Genomic DNA, 18,053 nt, shown 5'->3' on the forward strand with positions numbered 1-18,053 from the left:
GTTTGTTTCTGATTTGGTACAAATTGAAAACTATTAAAAATCAATCACTTTTTATTTAATTTTTATTTTTGAATATAGATAGGTATTTTTTACTTTTTATTTCAAAATACAAATTCCTCCATCAGCTTTCAAAATTAACCATCGACTATTTTTCTCAAAAAATTTGAATTTAATTCATCTTTTTATTAGTTCTAGTCTTTCCAATGAGTATACTAGTCCTGAAAAATTATTCTTTCATGTAACTGCATTTTATAAATGCCAATAAACAACTTTTTGTGTTCCTATGAGACTGTTTTTTAGGATACATCTCAAATTTTATGAGGACAAAAGGCCACTGGCATTTTTTGGTTGCAATAAGTCTGTTATAGCACAGTGCTGTCCCAGTTATGTTATTGGATGAAGAGACATACCCATAGAATACATAAGAGAAGAACACAGAATGTTTTGCTGAAAGACGTAAATACATTTCTTTTTAAAAATTTTAAAATAATGAATTATGCAAACAAAAGCAAAAGGAAATATGTTAATCCAGTGTCCTGTTTATATTTATATTTTCTAAACAATATATATATAAAGCAACTCTAAAGAATTAATTCAATGAAGAAAATCCAAGAAAAGAAAATATATCTTATCCAAGAAATGCATGTCAGTAATCTAAAAATTAAGCAGTTGATGAGACTCTCAATGCTAATGAACATCAGTCAGAACCACATAAGAAGGTGGTCTAGTTTCATTTTTTTTTTTTTGCTTGTGTCTGTCCCATTTTCCCAACACCATCTATTAAATAGACTATCTTTAGTCCATTGTATGTTTTTACCTCCTTTGTCAAATATTAATTGACTATGAAGGAGTGGATTTATTTCTGGCAATTTATCCAAATAAACCTGAAGGACTAATTCAAAAGAATATATGTACCCCTATGTTCAGTTCATTGCACTGTTATATACAAACAGCCATGATTTGGAAACAGCTCAACTGCTCATCACTAGATGAATGAATAAAAAAAGCTGTCATACATTTTCACAATAGAATACTACTCAACTATAAAAAAGAAAGAAATCTTACCTTTTGCAACAGCATGGATGGACCTGGAAAACATTATGCGAAGTGATATAAGCCAGTCAGTGATAGATAAGTACCGTATGTTTTCACTCATATGTGGAATTTAATTAACAAAATAAAATAAACTACCAAGCAAAATAGAGATAGGCTTATAGATAGAGAGCAGGCAGACAGTTCTGGTGGTGATGGTGGAGGGGTTGAGCAAAAAAGAAACAGAAAGAGAACTCATGGATATGGACAATAGTGTGATGATTGGGGGAGGTGGCGAGGGGTGGTGGTAGAAGAGGGCATAGAGGGGATAAATGGTGATGGAAAATATAAAATAAAAGAACCAAGTAAAAGACAGGCTGTTCAAGGGGGGCGGGGACTGTTATCTAGGACAGCTGTTATCTGAGGCTCTTGCCCTGACCTAAGAAGGTCAGGAAGATGGAGTGGTGGTGCCATTTTGCACCTTGGTTCTGCCCATTATGTGCCCTTGGTGGTGACAGTGCGGTCACAGAAACGCTCCTTCTCTGTTCTGGACACCAAATTGGCACGGTCCCTTGGAGAGCAATTTGGCAGCATCCAAGACAATTGAAGAGGACATCCAGTCTTACTGAGCAGATATCTGAGGAAAGCTTCACACTCACTTAAAAAAGAACAAATAGGCCAACTGTAACATAGGCAATTTTGGGCTACAGAGATGTAAAAGAAACAGAAGAAATCTTGTTAAGAAAAAAACTATAAATAGCCATAAAAATATGATAAAATATTGCCTTCTTGAAGTAAGGGCAGAATGCAGGAAAAGATGAAAGGAACAATCAGATAAATAAGAAAGAGCTGGGTATTATGAAATATGAGAGCAAAATTTTAAAAGAAAAAGCTGAAAGATTGGAAGATGACTAGGAGAAAACCTAGAAAGTAGAAAAAAGGAAATTGGGGATCAAAGCCAGAAGAGAAGGTGGGGACTTCTGCAGAGGGACCACCAGCACTAACAGAGCAGCCTTTCCAGGTGGTTGTGGAGTGAAGCCCCAGCCCACAGCCAGAGTCCTGCCAGAGCTGAGCAGAGGGCAAAGGGCACAGGAGGTCCCCGTGTACAGCCACTCTCATCGCCACGCTGTTGTAGAAGCCTTTATGTTCCCCTTTGGAAGCATTTCATTCTCCCTTGAACTCTAACTGAACTCATGAAAATATCATCAGCCAATCTAATACACTGATTTAAAAAAAAAACTAATGGAGCACAGATTTAGTTGCTTTCTGAAAAATGATAGCAATTTTGAGATCTCAACTGTTCAAAACTGTTCACTCTATCTTTACCTTTGACAACTTTGATTGGGAGCTGCAGGAAGAATCCTGTGTCTCACTGGCTTGCCCATCACAGGGGTGCTGGTGGCTGCAGCTCAGACCACGGCTGCAGGAGCCGCACACTGGGGCTTGCTGCTCTCCTGGTTGAGTGTGACCTGGAAAGAGACTGCATACAAATGAGTGAATCCTACATACATCCTCTGAAAAAGGTCTGGCACACACAAAAAGAGATCTTTTGTTGCAATTCCTACTATTAGAACTGATCCAAATGAACATAGTAGGAGCACAGAAAGAAGGGATTTGTGGAATATTCACACAGCCAAATATGATACAACAGTGAAAAAGATTGCTCATGTAATAGAATAAATAAATTCTCCACACCTTTGTGATAATGGCCACATATGGAATGGAATGTGCAGCATGATAACACATACATTTTAAAATAGGCAAACCAGCGCAATGTAAAACTTGTGAATACAAATGTGCTCAAGGAGCTTAAAACACAAATGGGGACAAATCCAGAGTATCAGTTATCTCAAAGGGGGAGGAAAGGGTGTTTTAAGGTCTGACAAGGGGCTTATATCTTCCTGGAGAATTTTAATTTCCTAAGAAGTTATGAAACATGTATGTCAAACTGAAGACTTGAGAGAGCAGGGAGTTCATTATGTTCTTTCCCATTTCTTTCTGAATACTGAAAGTCAGCAGCCCCATGGAACGTGTGAAGTTACCTCATTATCATCACCTTTGGTATCATTCATGCAGCCCTGGGCAGCTACACCTTCTGAGTGCCTAGAGGAAGGCTGACTACCTCCTTCACCTACTGGCATAACATGCACACAATGAACATTGTTTAAATTGAAGGGAAACCCTGACTTCAGCAAAACTGGAAAATCAAATTAACATTCCTTCTTAAAACTCCCAAAGCCACTGAGTATCAAATTGACGTCATTGACACTAATATTTATATGAGTTCTTGCTAAATGAAATTTCCTTTATGGAGGTTTTTTGCTTTGCTTCTGTCCTGCCTTTCCAGTTCTCATTGCTATGGCCTGCTTGTTTGTGCACCCCCAAATTCACATGTTGAAACCTAATTCCACTGTCATGGTATTAGAAGGCAGCACTTTGGGAAATGAAGAGGCCATTAGGGTGGACCCCCCCATGATGGGATTAGTGCCTCTCTTGTAAAGGAGATTCCAGAGAGCTCCCTCATGACCCCCCACCCCCAACCATGTGGGGACACAATGAGAAGTCTGTAACTTGAAAGGGGGTCCTCACCCAGCCATGCCAGCAATTTGATCTTGGACTTCCAGCTTCCAGAATTGTTTATAAGCTATCCAGTCTGTTATAGCAGCGTGAATGACTAAGACACTCATCCTTTCCCAAATATTCTTAGGGCCCAAAAGAGCACAAGTTGGCACATAGTAGATTATTTTCTTTACAGCTCCAAGAATCACTTCCTGGGGCTGCTTGCATCCTCTTTCTGTGATATTCATTGGGCAGGGAAAGGGCAGGTCCCAATAAATAGTCCCGGATCCTATATTTCTAGGGCTAAACCCACACTAATTCAGCAAAAATACATTGAAAAAGAAAGATTTTATAGTTCCTGTCCTCTTTCCACCTATTCCTGTTTTAGACATTTCTAACAGTTTTACAAAATATAGGCCCAACAGGCAAAGAGTAAGTACTTTTCCTGAAGCTAGGGTAGCCCACTATAAAATTCTCTCAGTGCCTCAGTGAGAAGAAATACATCACATTTATTTGTCTGAAATAATCTCAGAACCATCACAAATTGATTTGTTAAAAGAAAAGCAATAGATAATTTTATTCCTAAGAAAATGACATGCTCATTATAATCAGGGATCATCAGCAACCATGATTATAAAGTCAAATCTTTATTTGTGATTTTTATATATTTCACTGCCTGAAAAAAGAAGGCTTAAACTAATTGATTTTAAAAAAACAAAACAAAACTGTGTTCTTATTACATCCTTGAGTCAACGATCTCATAGCAATACCATCTTGCTGTGGGTGACACTCTGAGAGACAATCTGAAGACTCATGGACACACAAATTGAAGATGGTGTGATGTTTCTGATATAGTTACATGAGGAATCTGAAATCTGACAATCCCAGATCTAAATCTCAGGCCATCTTTAGCCTGATACCTGAGTGATTTTCTTTTTTTAATATGTTTTTATTGATTTCAGAGAGAGGAAGGGAGAGGGAGAGATAAATAGAAACATCAATGATGAGAGAATCATTGATCGTCTGCCTCCTACACCACGCCTCCTCTAGCCCGTAACTCAGGCATGTGCCCTGATTGGGAATTGAGCCATGACCTCCTGGTTCATAGATCGACTCTCAACCACTGAGCCACACTGGCTGAGATTCATCATTTTCTTCACTGGGAAAGAACTTAATGCTGAAGACATATGATCAACATATGTCTGCAACATCTGTGTATAGCTTTCCTGCTATAAAATGATATGGATTATTTTAAAGAGTGAAATAACATTGTTTATAACATGTTCTATATCCATTTTTTAATCATGAATTAGAATCTTATTCCAACAATGAAATAGAATTTTCTGCACCACGTTGCCACAGATGCATGTTGGGTAGGTATGCAGCTCTTTTACATCACTGCCTTAGAACACACGCTTGAACTGCCACAGCCAGTCTCCTTCCCCCTCGAATCCCCTTCTCTAGGTGGCCCTTGGTCCCAAGCCACCCTGCTTCTCCTGTTCCCTTCCCAATGTTAGCTGTTATGGAAAGCCAGTGGGCCATTCAGAGCTTATAGGAGAAGTACGGAAGTAGAAATAGGCAGTGTTGAGATGGGGCAGGTTTTATCAGGTTAGGTAGGTGGATACTATTGTGATGGCCATGATTTTAGCATCACTTGAAAACTGAATTTACTGTCTGAAACTGAGTCCTGTGGGCCTCATTATCCTCCTTGCATCTCAGCTTGTGCTCCTGGAGTAGAGTAGGTTTCCCTCCCCCTGGGGTTGCTCTGAAATTCCAAGCACAATAAGCAATGCCAGGTCCTCCCACTACTTAATACACTGGAGTCTCCATCCTTAAACTTCACTCATGACCCCTTACACCTCTCACACACAGCTCTCCTGTTTCAGGGAAGCTGAACCACATTCCTCAGTCTCTTAGGCTGACAATCTTCCAGGGGCAGCTCTTCTATAAAACATGGAACGTTTGATCAGGCAAACTGTCTCTAATGTATTTTTTTTCAGCGTCTTCATTTATTTTGTTCTGTTTAGCTTCTTTCTTTTTATTGTTATTATTTTCCAATCAGACATTTAATTGTCTGAAGTCCCAGCTGAATGATGCAGCAACTTTCTCCAAAAGTGGAGTCTCACGCTGAGTGCCCACATCCATTTCCTTCCTGTGGGTACTGCTACTTAGCAAAGGCCTGGCATTCACCCCTCACAGTACTAAACAATTTTTCTTATTCCTTACTCATTAGGGCAGGATCTCTCACTCTTGTTATTTTTCTTTTTTAAATTCATTGAAGCAGCTAAATGGAACAGGTGCCGCTCTTCACTTGAGCAGCACAGAGAACAGACTATAACTCACCAGCACTGGAGCCGCCATCATGCGCAGGGCTTGGAAGAAGTGGCAGGGTTCTTGGAAGGATTTCAAGCACTTAGTGCATAAAGCAACCTGGAGAGAGGCAGACTTCCGATTCATATGCAGCTCTGCTAAGATGCTGACAAAAGACTTCTCCATTTCCTTTAAAAAAATATGAATCACATCCACTACAACAAGATTTAGTAAGAGAGAGTCTAGTCAGAGGAGCTATGCCAAGTGCTAACCAGGGTATTTTTTGAAGCACAGAATTGAGAAATAGCAAAAAGACTCCAAAACCCACATGCAAACCCCAGGAGCACAACCAGAGCCCCTGCTTCATGGAGAGCGCATCACAGTGTCTCTCCAAACCCCTGCGATGGCCTCTCCCAGGATGCAGTCGAAGGTGTTGGTGAAGAATACTCCTAAGACACATATGACTATCCTAGGAAAACTAGGAGGTTCATTTTAATGCAGTAAATGTACCAAAGAACCCACTAACCCCCCCCCCCAAAAAAAAGCAAAGCCCCATTTTTAAAAATTGGACAATTCCAGAAACTAATCAGTAACCTCTGTCTACTCCACATCCAGATTTGTCATCAACTTAATTGCTGTACAATTACTAAGTGGCCACATCTGCATGATACCGTGCCAGACACTCCTAAAAGCACATGACTCTGAACTTGCAAGACTTAGGCCTGGAATACAGATGTGCCAGGCAAGGGCATTGGGATTGAACACTAGGCACACACTTACACTCTCATACACTCACGGATTCACACACTCAGACATTCACACATATGCACTCACACACATGCACACTCATACAATCTATTTATTACATAAACTAGTGTCCTGGTGCATGAAATTCGTGCATGGAGGAGGGGTTTCCTTAGCCCAGCCTGCACCTACTCCAATCAGGGACCCCTTGCAATCTGGCTCCTAACCACTCATCTGCCGGACTGTCTGATTGCCCCTCACTGCCTCTGCTTGCCTGCCTGATTGCCCCTAACCCCTCTGCCTGCCTGCCTGATCACCCCTAACTGACTCTGCCTGACTGATCACCCCTAACTACCCTCCCTTGCCGGCCTTATCTTGCCCCCAACTGCCCTCCCCTGCCAACCTGAACTCACCCTCAACTGCCCTTCCCTGCCAGCTTGATCACCCCTAACTGCCTCTGCCTGCCTGATCACCCCTAACTGCCCTCCCCAACCGGCCTGATCCCCCCCAACTGCCCTCCTCTGCCAACCAATTTGGTTCTGATTGGTTGGTTTCTATGCCAGTCAGTGTCAAAAGCTCTGCCTCTTAGGCAGCCATTGGCTCCTCACAGTTCACCCAGATATGGCTCTGATTGGTCAGTTTCTATGCTAGTCAGTGTCTCTGGGCCTATCAACAGGGCCTGATCAGAAAGGTGGGACTGATCAGCAGCCCCAGTGGAGGCTTGGAAAGATATGGAGGCATGGCTGCTGGCCTGATCAGATAGAAAGAGAGAGGCAAGTGCTGATCAACAGCTGCCACACAGGCTATGGATCAGACCCTGCTTCTTTCTTCAAGCCTCTCTCCAGGCCTGATTTGTAGCCCCCTCAGCAGTCAGTGCTGGGTCACCATGTCTGCAGCCACAGCAGTCAGCGCTGGGTGGCCAAGGCAACCCAGCTCTGACTGCAGTACTGACTTCCAGTTGGTTGAGCCTCCAGTTGTGACAGATCCAGGATTTTTATATATTAGGATATTTTACAACCAACCAACCAACCAGAGTGCCTTCAGTTTAATAAAACTGAGAAAAGAATTTGACTAAATGCCATTGTATTACACAATGATTACAAATTAAAACCAAAAAGATTTGCATTATAGATGGCAGAGAAAGTAGATCCAAAAATCCTGATGTCCTCTGTAAGGGGAATAAATCATATTGTAATTGCACCAGAGAAAATCATTATATGCTGTACTTGTGCATAAGATCTTTTTGTTATGTGGTGTAGTTGTTTAATATGAATGATTATTTCCTAATTGATCCATCTGGTGAGAATGAGACTTTCTTTTCTTCTATATTAGGCTTTATTATAAAGCGTCATCCCTAAAATCTACTCTATGTCAGTCACTAGAACCCAAGATTCTGATATCCCCCGAGTCAAAGTTATATCCCCCAGGTATAACTTAATACAAAGCTCCTATGGGAATCATGAAAATTGTATAATTTAATTGCAGTGTACTATTCTGCTACTGGGACATGACAGAAACAGAGATCTTACAGTTTCACCTCAAGAGTATGATCACTTGTGAGTATAAATTTATATTCTCACTTAGTTGGGTGCTACCTGAAGAAGTACCTGGTGTTTAGCTGCTGTGACTCTGGTAGCAGAACTATGGTGCCTTGCACTTCCTCCAGCTCCACGGTGTCTCAGAGCCTTTGCACCTGCTGCTGCTCTGCCTTAAATAGTCTCCACGAAGTTTGCAGGGCTGGCTTCCTCGCTTTATTCAGGCTTCTACTCAGGAGACTGTTTTTGCCACCACCACAGCCCCCGACACAGTCCTGTCTCTACCTCTTTCCCCAGTCCCTGCAGTGTATGGTAGGCCTCCCTTTGTCTTTCTCAGCCAACCAGAATGTGAACTGAATTAGAGTGGAAATGTGTCTATTTTGTTCACATTTTTATCTCCATGCTAGGCCAATGCTAGTGAACAGAACGTGCTCGATATATGTTGAATTAATATCATCTAGTTCAATGTGTTACCAGATAGATTTTTAAAAATTAAATGTCACTTCCATTCTTCTACATATATGTTCTCTCACAAACCTTCACCAAGTGGTGAAAAGTTATGAGGCAATTGTTCAATTTGTTTCTGCTCTCTGCCACTCCTTCCCCATCTTCTCCCGGGAAATTTAGAAACAGACATGCTGGTGTCTGATCACTAGGAGAGCCAACCTGTTCACATACCACTTCCCCTGGCAGGGACCTGAGTCCCTCAGGGACTATCTGTGTGGTACTTACACATGTGCTTTCATCTGGGGAGTCAGATGTGCTCTGTGAGACTGTCAGAGACCACACAGTTAATCATGTAGGACTTTTTCACAATGGTTTATGGTTGAGTATCCCAGAAAGACTTTTAGGTGTGACTAACATGCGGTCAGTGGACATCACAGTTTTTCATGGCTCTAAGAATTCTGCACAGCCCCCTGTGCTGGCCCCAGGAGCCAGGACCACAGTCCACCATCTTGCTTCCAGAGAGAGAAGCTGAGGGTCAGTGAGACACAGTGACCCAGCTGGTCCGATTGGGGACATGAGAACTTAGGCAGAGGGAGGTGCACCACTCTTCCTCTTCTAGACCATCCTTCTACTCTGTCACCCAGCAGCGACTGACAGCCTGCCCTCATGTAGGATATTCTTAGGACAAGAAAGCACAATGTTGAAAATATAACATGAGGAAGAATGATATTCAGGTAAAGGAGGCATGGTTTTAGATAAGAATGTCATCAAGTGAGTAAAGCCAAGGGATATCAAACCTATAGCTCTGAGGAGCCTCCCCCATGGACTTCCTGCGACCCTGGACTTGTAAGACACAGAGTCCCTGAATGGCAGGCTTTGTAGTAAGGAGCAGGGGGTGGCATTTGAGCTGCCCCATTTTCTTAGCTCAGGTTACCAGAGGTGCAACTTGAGATGAGGATTCAAGTGCAAACTATGCATTAAGGAGTCCCTTTCTGGGAAGCCAATTTGGGAGTGAGGAACTGCATCTGAAGAGGACATAGTAAGGCACCTGGCTGGGTTGATCTCGAGGCAGTCCCAACTCCAGCCTGTTTCTTGAGGGTGCTCTGGAGATTACATTGTCCCCCACAGTTTGTTTCATGGGAGGGAAGAAAATTTACACTCACCAGCTCTCAGTATGCATTGGGCTTCCAGAGTAGGCCCAGGCCCCAGGACAGTCTCCTGAGTAAAGCTGGACTGCAACATCCAGCCAAAAGTCATCCCAGGCAGAAGAAAAGAAGGTGTGTGAGTGTCCCGAGGAGAAGAGGGGGTGGGTGCATGCCAGGCAGAAGCTTAGTTAGTCAGAGAGAGTCCTATGATAAGAGGTGGGAGGTGTGGGCCATGAACAAGAGTTTAGATTTGGGTCTAGGTGTGATGGGATGCCTTCGGAGGGCTGGGAACATATTTTATTTTAAAATTGATTTTGGAAACTAAAGGGAAGATGCTTTGCAAGGGGAAAAAGTGAAAACTGAGAAATATCACACACACACACACATATACACATGCATGATTTAAAATATTTCAAACCTTTCACTTTTATATGCTTCTGGATTTAATTAAGAACCAAGACTTGAAAATATATGACAATTGAAGCACTTTTAATGTCTATTTATTGTGTCTACCATCTATTTATCATTTATTCATCCATCACCCATCATCTGTGTACTTGTCATCTATCTCTATATACTTATGCACACATTCACACACACACACACACACACACCGATTTTTTTTTTTTTATAATTACTCATGGAATTCTACCTTATGTCAAACTAGGTTTATATTTCAAATTGCAGTAAAAAATAAGATGATCTTCTTCCCTCAGATACTGAACATCTTAGACACACTGTCACAGCATACATAAATGACCTTCCATGATGTTTTGGTTTAGCATCTCTTCCAATAAATGTGCCAAAGAGTTTATATAATAAGGCATATATGCTTCAAATGACATTCTCTACAAATTTTAAAAAATAACTCACCAAAGCTTTGTAAGAGATTAGGCTAAATTGAATTCTTAAAACTGGCTGGATTCCATTATAGCTTAATATTTGGAAATACATATGTAATTACTCATTATCTGTATCTTTTAAACAGACAAGAAGTGTGTTTATGTGTGTGTTTCACTGGAAATATGGATCCCCCTGGGCTTACTGCTGCTGTTTCCTGCCTGCCTTATACCAGATTATTTTGACAGGAATCTATGTTTTTCTCTAGCTCTGCTGCTACCCATTATCTGAGGAAGGTCAGAGGCATTTCCATGACAGTTCCCATACAATGGTCATCAGCGACATACTGAATTTCACTATTGCTTTGTGATATACGCCCATTACAACTAATATGACACATCTAAAACTCACAGCTAAGGAATACTTAATTGCTTTAATCAGTACCAAATGATCTACAAACATTACTTTAAATATGATTGAATATTATACCTTTTTCCTAACCTTTGGTCTTCTAATTTTTTCTCAACACTTTCTGTCCTATAATCACTGTATCTTTATTTTGGTTTAAAATGCATTTATGCATTTTAACACCAGAGGCATTTGTATGAGCCTATTTTTTAAAAAATATATTTTATTGTTTTTTTTACAGAGAGGAAGGGGGAGAGATAGGGAATTAGAAACATCGATGAGAGAGAAACATCGATCAGCTGCCTCCTGCACATCTCCCACTGGGGATGTGCCCACAACCAAGGTATATGCCCTTGACCGGAATCGAACCTCGGACCTTTCAGTCCGCAGGCCGACGCTCTATCCACTGAGCCAAACCGGTTTCAGCAAGCCTATTTTCTTAAGATTACATTTATGTTAAGCAACATTAGCCAGTCAGAGAAAGATAAGTATTACATGATTTCACTCATATGTGGAATCTAATAAACAAAATAATCTGATCAACAAAGTAGATCCAGAGACATGGGTGCATGAAACAGACTGACTAATCTCAGAGGAAAGGGGTGGGGAGGAGTCATTAACCAAAGAATGTAAATGCGTATATATATAACTCATGGACACAGACAATATAGTATGGTGAAGGTTTTGGGTGGGTACGGGATCAATGGGGAAAAAGAGGAACATGCGTAATACTTTCAATAATAAAGATAAATTTTTAAAAAGATTACAGAAATGGGTTTTTAAAGGATTGAAATGGAGATACATTATCCCCCCTCCCACGGTTTTCAATAGGATCTATCAGAACTATTTATTAGCACATTTATCTTTAACTCCAACTAAAATTAAAATACTGAAAACAACAGCAACAAAAACTGTGCCAATGGTTGTCTTATAAGCACCATTGTTTCATCCAAGCATTTAATGTGGCACCGCTATGACCCTACAGATCTACAACCTTCTTCTGAACTTGAAGCATGCCTGTTGCATATGAAAATAGAACACAGGCAAAGAGACATTAAATCTCTCAGGAGAGGCTCTGATCACTTGAATACTTATTACACTTGGTAGATGGTACTTTCATACAAACAAAAATAAACAACCTTTCCAAGGTATGAGGATCACAGCCCAGAATGAAGAGGCAGGGAACTCAGTTATATAGTCCAGTTATAGCAACATTTCCATCCTCTGCACTCCTTTTATTGCCTGAAAAAAAATCAAGTTTTTAAAATTGTAGTGTATTTAATTTTCTATTTTTATTTCCTTAGTTATCTATTTCTTCTTACTTACTTTACATTTAAAAATCTAGTTTTGTCAAAAAATGTTTAATTGAAACTTTTCAGAAAGCATACTTGTTACTGAAAAATTAATCAGCAAAATCAGCTATCTAATTTTAATGATGATTACTATTTTGATGGGTGAATATTTTTAGCTCCATCTGGAATGCAAAAATGCTCTCTGACTCGGTGAGATTTAAAGTGAGTACAAGCTGCGTTGTGTCATATCTAACAAGCACAGATAGCATATTATTTTAATTCAAATTAGAAAGATATTTATAGACTCAACTAAGAAGCTGCCATTCAGGTAAGGAATAAATGAGGCAGGAGGGGACCAAATTCTGATCAGTTGGAATGACAGTACCTGCAGTGGCTGAGGCCAGTTAACTGTCCTGCCAAGAATTGCAAAGATTTCATTCTATCTCAGGTTTCTTGTTTTATGAAGAAAAAATATATATCTGACAATTTAGGTTAAACCTGTAAGCTACCGTATTATACCTGTTGGGGTATGTTTATGATTCCCATTAATCAAAAGTGAGTGCTGTATATCCAATATTTAGACTGAGTCGAGGATGGAATTTTCCATGGAACACTGTGTTATAAATTGCTATGACTCATGATATGTTCCCATAAATAAGACCTCTATGAAAAGTGTATTGTAATAGTCGTTGTGTGGAATGCCTGTACCAATAGATTTTGACCTCTGGATCTGTTGTGTGAACTACAGTTTCTATCATTTGTTTTCACAGTGGAAGCGTAGATGAAACCATAGTATTTACTGCTGCACATTTGTTCTCAGCAGGCTGGTGCAATAAACCTGCAAGGCAGCACCCTGCCATAAAGGCCAGGAGCAGGGAATGAGAGCACACAGGGAGAGAGAGTGTCAAGTTTTACTCCATGGGGCAGCTAAAAAGGCAAACATGCACCTTACTTGTTTCCAGAATACCCTGGAGAGGAAAATTGGTATGTTGAAAGAGTTTTTAAAATAATGAAACTAGCCCTAACTGGTTTGGCTCAAGGGATAGAGCATCAACCCATGGACTGTAGGGTCCTGGGTTCGATTCCAGTCCATGGCATGCACCTTGGTTGCAGGCTCAATCCCCAGTTGGGGGCATGCAGGAGGCAGCTGATCAATACTTCTTTCTCATTGTGTTTCTAACTCCCTATTCCTCTCCCTTCCTCTCTGTAAAAATCAATAAAATATATAAAAAATAAAATAAAATAATGAAACTATTGTTTGAGAAAGGAGCTTCCGGGAATTGGAGACTAACAATAACAAGAGATGGCCGTGGCTTATCTGTACCAGGGTGTCCCACAGCAGCAGCAACAAATACTATGGTATCTCTCATTGTCAAGGACCATGGTTTCCAGGACTGAAGTCATTTCTCAGTCCTTTTGATCCTTTTTCTAACCCAGAAGACTGTGGATAAATGAATAATTAGGGCTTTTGACTCCAGAAGCAACTGACCTAAAACTAAAAATATTTCTGCGTTGGCAGCTAGCATCCATCACACGGTAAAGAGATATGCCTACTATTGACTTACCTACACTCAGCCCAGAGATTGTCTCAGAAATTAACTTCTTGTGGAAAAAATGAAATAAAAGGTAAAGGAATGACTTTTTCTTTTTCCCAAGAGACATTTTTGTTAGCAGTCTCCACTACTGAAAATATTTATTTAACCTTTTCTAATAAATGAAATAGGCACCTTATTAGATAAATGCACACTTTCATTTTCAGTGCTATGATTCTAAATGTTTCAAAGCACCTCAATATTTGCAGAAAATATCACTTGGTCACTGCTCTTGGGGTTTTCCTTATATGCCTCTACCATAGCGATTGGCTTACTGATGTCAAATCCCACAAGGGAGGGTGTGCTCAAATCCATCTCCCCCTCAATGGAAAAGTTAAACTTCCCTTTATACATCATATAAGGGAGATTTTATTCTCTCTAGGCACACACCTAGTAGTAAATTGTTGTATTTATATATGTCAGAACTGAACCTCGGTTTGAAATTAGAGGGTATATGTCAATGCTTGTGAAAAAGGATAGTAATGACTTTTTTCCCCTTCTCAGCTCCTACAAAGACATGGTATGTTTCCAGGACAACAGGAAAATGTTATTCTATTATGAAAAGAGGTACTGTGGCCATTCTTGTTAAGCACTTACATATTCAACTCTTCTTTCATAGCTTTCATATGCAAGGTGTGCTAAAAACAAAGGAGCATAAATATTCATATATTAAAGCATCCTCTTAGCTCAGAAAAGACTATTGTAAAAAATAAAGCTAGATAGCCAGTCACCTCCTGACATCTTTGGCAGTGCACTTCATTTGCGTCATTTAATTCTCCTCATTCAGGTTCTTCTTCTCTCTGAGATTTTCATTCCAGGGGCTCAAAATGTGCCAAACCCACTTGTGATTCTAAGGATTTTTACTTTGGGCTCTCTTGACACCATCCCTATCATCAGCTCTACACCTGATACCTAAAAGTCTCATGAAGAGTCCTAGACTTTCATTGGCCTCATTTTGGTGAATCCTACATTGCCTCTTCTTTGTACTTGCAATGATTTTCTGCACCTACACTTGCTTCTTTCCTTTACTTCCTCTGTATGCTTCCATCTTAGGTTGAGTTGTCACAGAAGGCGACCTTGAGACAAGGATTTGGTGCAAGCGTTTCTTACAGAAACTGTTCCAGGGGAAACCAACTGGTAAGGACATGAGGGAACCCAATAAAAGTGAAGTTCAGGTGAGGCCCCAACTTAGGGTGATCCACAGGATAGTTGGGGGGTGGGATATACCACAGAGTGAGTGTGTTCCTGCTGGAGCAGAGGAGGGGCTTCTGTGATGTGGGACATCAGTGCTGAGGTGCAACCCTCAGGAGGAATCAGGGAAGAGGGTGTGATCTCCAGGCTCTTCCAAGGAAATCCTCTGAAGAAGGCCTAGGCTGCAGAGCACAGAGCGATGGGGAAATGCAGATGGCTGAGGTCGAGACTGAGAGGTCTGGATGGGCAAACACAGTATTTGCCATCACTATGTTGTTGGAGCTTCTCAAGTTGACCAGCTAACGGAGTCACTTTTGCTGCTTCTTCCTACCTACACGCATGTCTGGGGCTGTGCTTTGCCTTGTATGGCAGTGAAGCGCCAGAGCTCTTCCAGAGTATCTCATATTTAACGTATGCCATTCAACAAATGAAAGTTTGCCTCCAGGCATGTAAAACAAAAATTGAAAAAATGAAAGAAGAAAGATTGAAAAGTACTTCTGTTTGCCTTACCCCAGCCTCCACCACCAACCTAATAAATCAGTGGCATAAATAAGTTGAAAGTTGAGGTTGTGTATTTTCTTTGGAAATAGAGGGAAAAAAATAGTAAGTGATAGGTCTTATAATTGAATATTCGTAAACTCAAGAACGTTTATTAAGGAGGTAGAAGAAAATGAGAAAGAACTTAGCATTTATTGAGAATTTCCCGAGTCAGTGTATAGATGCGACCTCATTTAATTTTCAGCACTCCCATCATGGTTGAATTATACTCTTTATTTTATTGACCAATAAACTAAGGTTCGAATGAAAGTGCTTGTCCAAAGTCACATAGTCTGTAAGAAGTAAAGACAAGATGAAAATCTGGGTTTCCCAACTCAAAAGTGGAAGTTGTGCTTTTCAATTTAGACTATTCACATCATCAATAACACATGGGAAGGAAAAATGGGTATTGAGTGACAGAAAAATATATCACGAGCCAATTATTTGAAATATGTTGTTTTATGCTTAATTTACCAAAGGAAGTCAACTGGCAACATAAAACAACTTTTACTTCTGTCAGATATTTAAGTGATATTGGACTATACACTTAAAGTAATTGTTTGTAATATAAAATATGACAATTATTGAATTATTAACAATAATTGCATTATTATCTGGTTTCATGTTACATACACTTTTATTCACTTATTTATAAATTAATTTCACAAAGAATTGTTAAGCATTTACTATATTTTCTGTGGGGAGATACAAAAAGATTATTAACCATAATCTCTAGCATCAAGAAGAGCTTGCTATCTAGAAATGGGAGTGAAATAAGTTTACTAAAATGCTATCAGATAGGAGATGTGCTTTGTATCATAAGAGTGTAAACAATGGAATGGTTGAGTCTATGTAAAGGCTTAGGATAGGCTTCCTATCCAGAGGGGGGAAAAGGAAATATTAAGAAAAGGAAGCAGGAGAAGAAAATCACAGAACTTCCAAGATGTGAATCAGCATGATTTGCAACCAAAATGTAAGTGGAACTTATGTGGCTGGATATCTTTGGTACATATTCTAAGCAATATCAGTCCCATTTTAATTTTATAGTTTAAATAATTTAATTAGTTATAAGATATTTGAGAAACTATCAAAAGGTAAGGAAATTATGTGCTTTTGGGGAGTGTGTCTCTTTAATTAAACTTTTAATTAAAGTGAAAGTACCTATAGGAAAAGGAACAAATTACTGGTATTTGAACTGCTTGCTGAATTGCCACAAAGTGGACTCTCCTATACACCTATCACACAGGTCAACCAAAGGAACGTGACTTTCCCAGTCCCCTGGTCCCCATGTCCTCAGGGAGAATACACGTTGGCCAAGGTCAGGGCACACTCTGCTCTCCCACTCCATCTCTGGAGTCTTTATCCACCTCCCCACTCAGCTTCTGTATCCATAGATCCAGCTAGTCTCTGTTTTCTCAATCTTATAGATAAAGAAACCTAAAGACGACATGATGGAAGCAAGGATACTAGCTACTAGTTTTTATAAGCTCAGGCAGAGCGGAGAGAGCATGACTAAGAGCAGCAGAAGAGAGGAGGGCACAGGGAGCAAGAATGATCACCAAAAGGAATGATCAAGATTTAGATGTAATTGAATAGAATACTTCGTATTCACTGAGGCTGCTTGGATGAAAACTGGGTTTTCCTATATTTTAAGGGCATATGATTACACTACATCTTCCTGCCCTCCTTCTAGGGCGAGCTGGTCATGTGACTGAGTTCTAACCAAGGTAACAGGAGCCAGCATGATAGGTGTCACTGGGCCACAGCTTTACAGAAGTAGACTTGTCTTTCTTTATCAATTTTAACAACACCACATAGATGACAGATTAGGCAGAGGCACAAGACAGACAAATGGTTCTTGAATCACACAGGGAAGATGCCTTTCTGATAACCAGGAATAAGGAAGAAAGACACTTCTGTTGTAATAAGCCACTGAAATGTTGGTGTCCATTTGTTACAGCAGCAACATTACTCACATACTAACCAGGAATTGAGCCAGCCAGCAGGAAATGCTCATCCCATGTAAATGGAGATGCTTTAATCTGAGGAATTTTAATTTTCTTATGTGAGTGAAATATAGACTGCCTAGAGAAGTGTCAGGGGGTTGAAAACACAAGTCCTGAGAAGGAAGACATACATTGAAAGTTTATAGAAATGTGAAATCTGCCTTAGCCAGTTTAGCTCAGTGGATAGAGCTTTTGGCTTGTGGACCAAAGGATCCTGGGTTCAATTCTGGTCAAGGGCACATACCTTGGTTGCAGACTCCTCCCCAGCCTGGGCCCTGGTTGGGATTTGCCAATCAATGTGTTTCTCTCACATCAATCTTTCTCTCTGTCTCTCCTGCTCTCCTCCAATCTTCCTAAAAATTAATGGAAAAATATCTTTGGGTGAGGATTAACAAAAAGTAAGTAAATAAATAAA

The sequence above is a fragment of the Myotis davidii genome, unplaced genomic scaffold (assembly GCF_000327345.1).
Source record: "Myotis davidii unplaced genomic scaffold, ASM32734v1 scaffold194, whole genome shotgun sequence".
NCBI lineage: Eukaryota > Metazoa > Chordata > Mammalia > Chiroptera > Vespertilionidae > Myotis > Myotis davidii.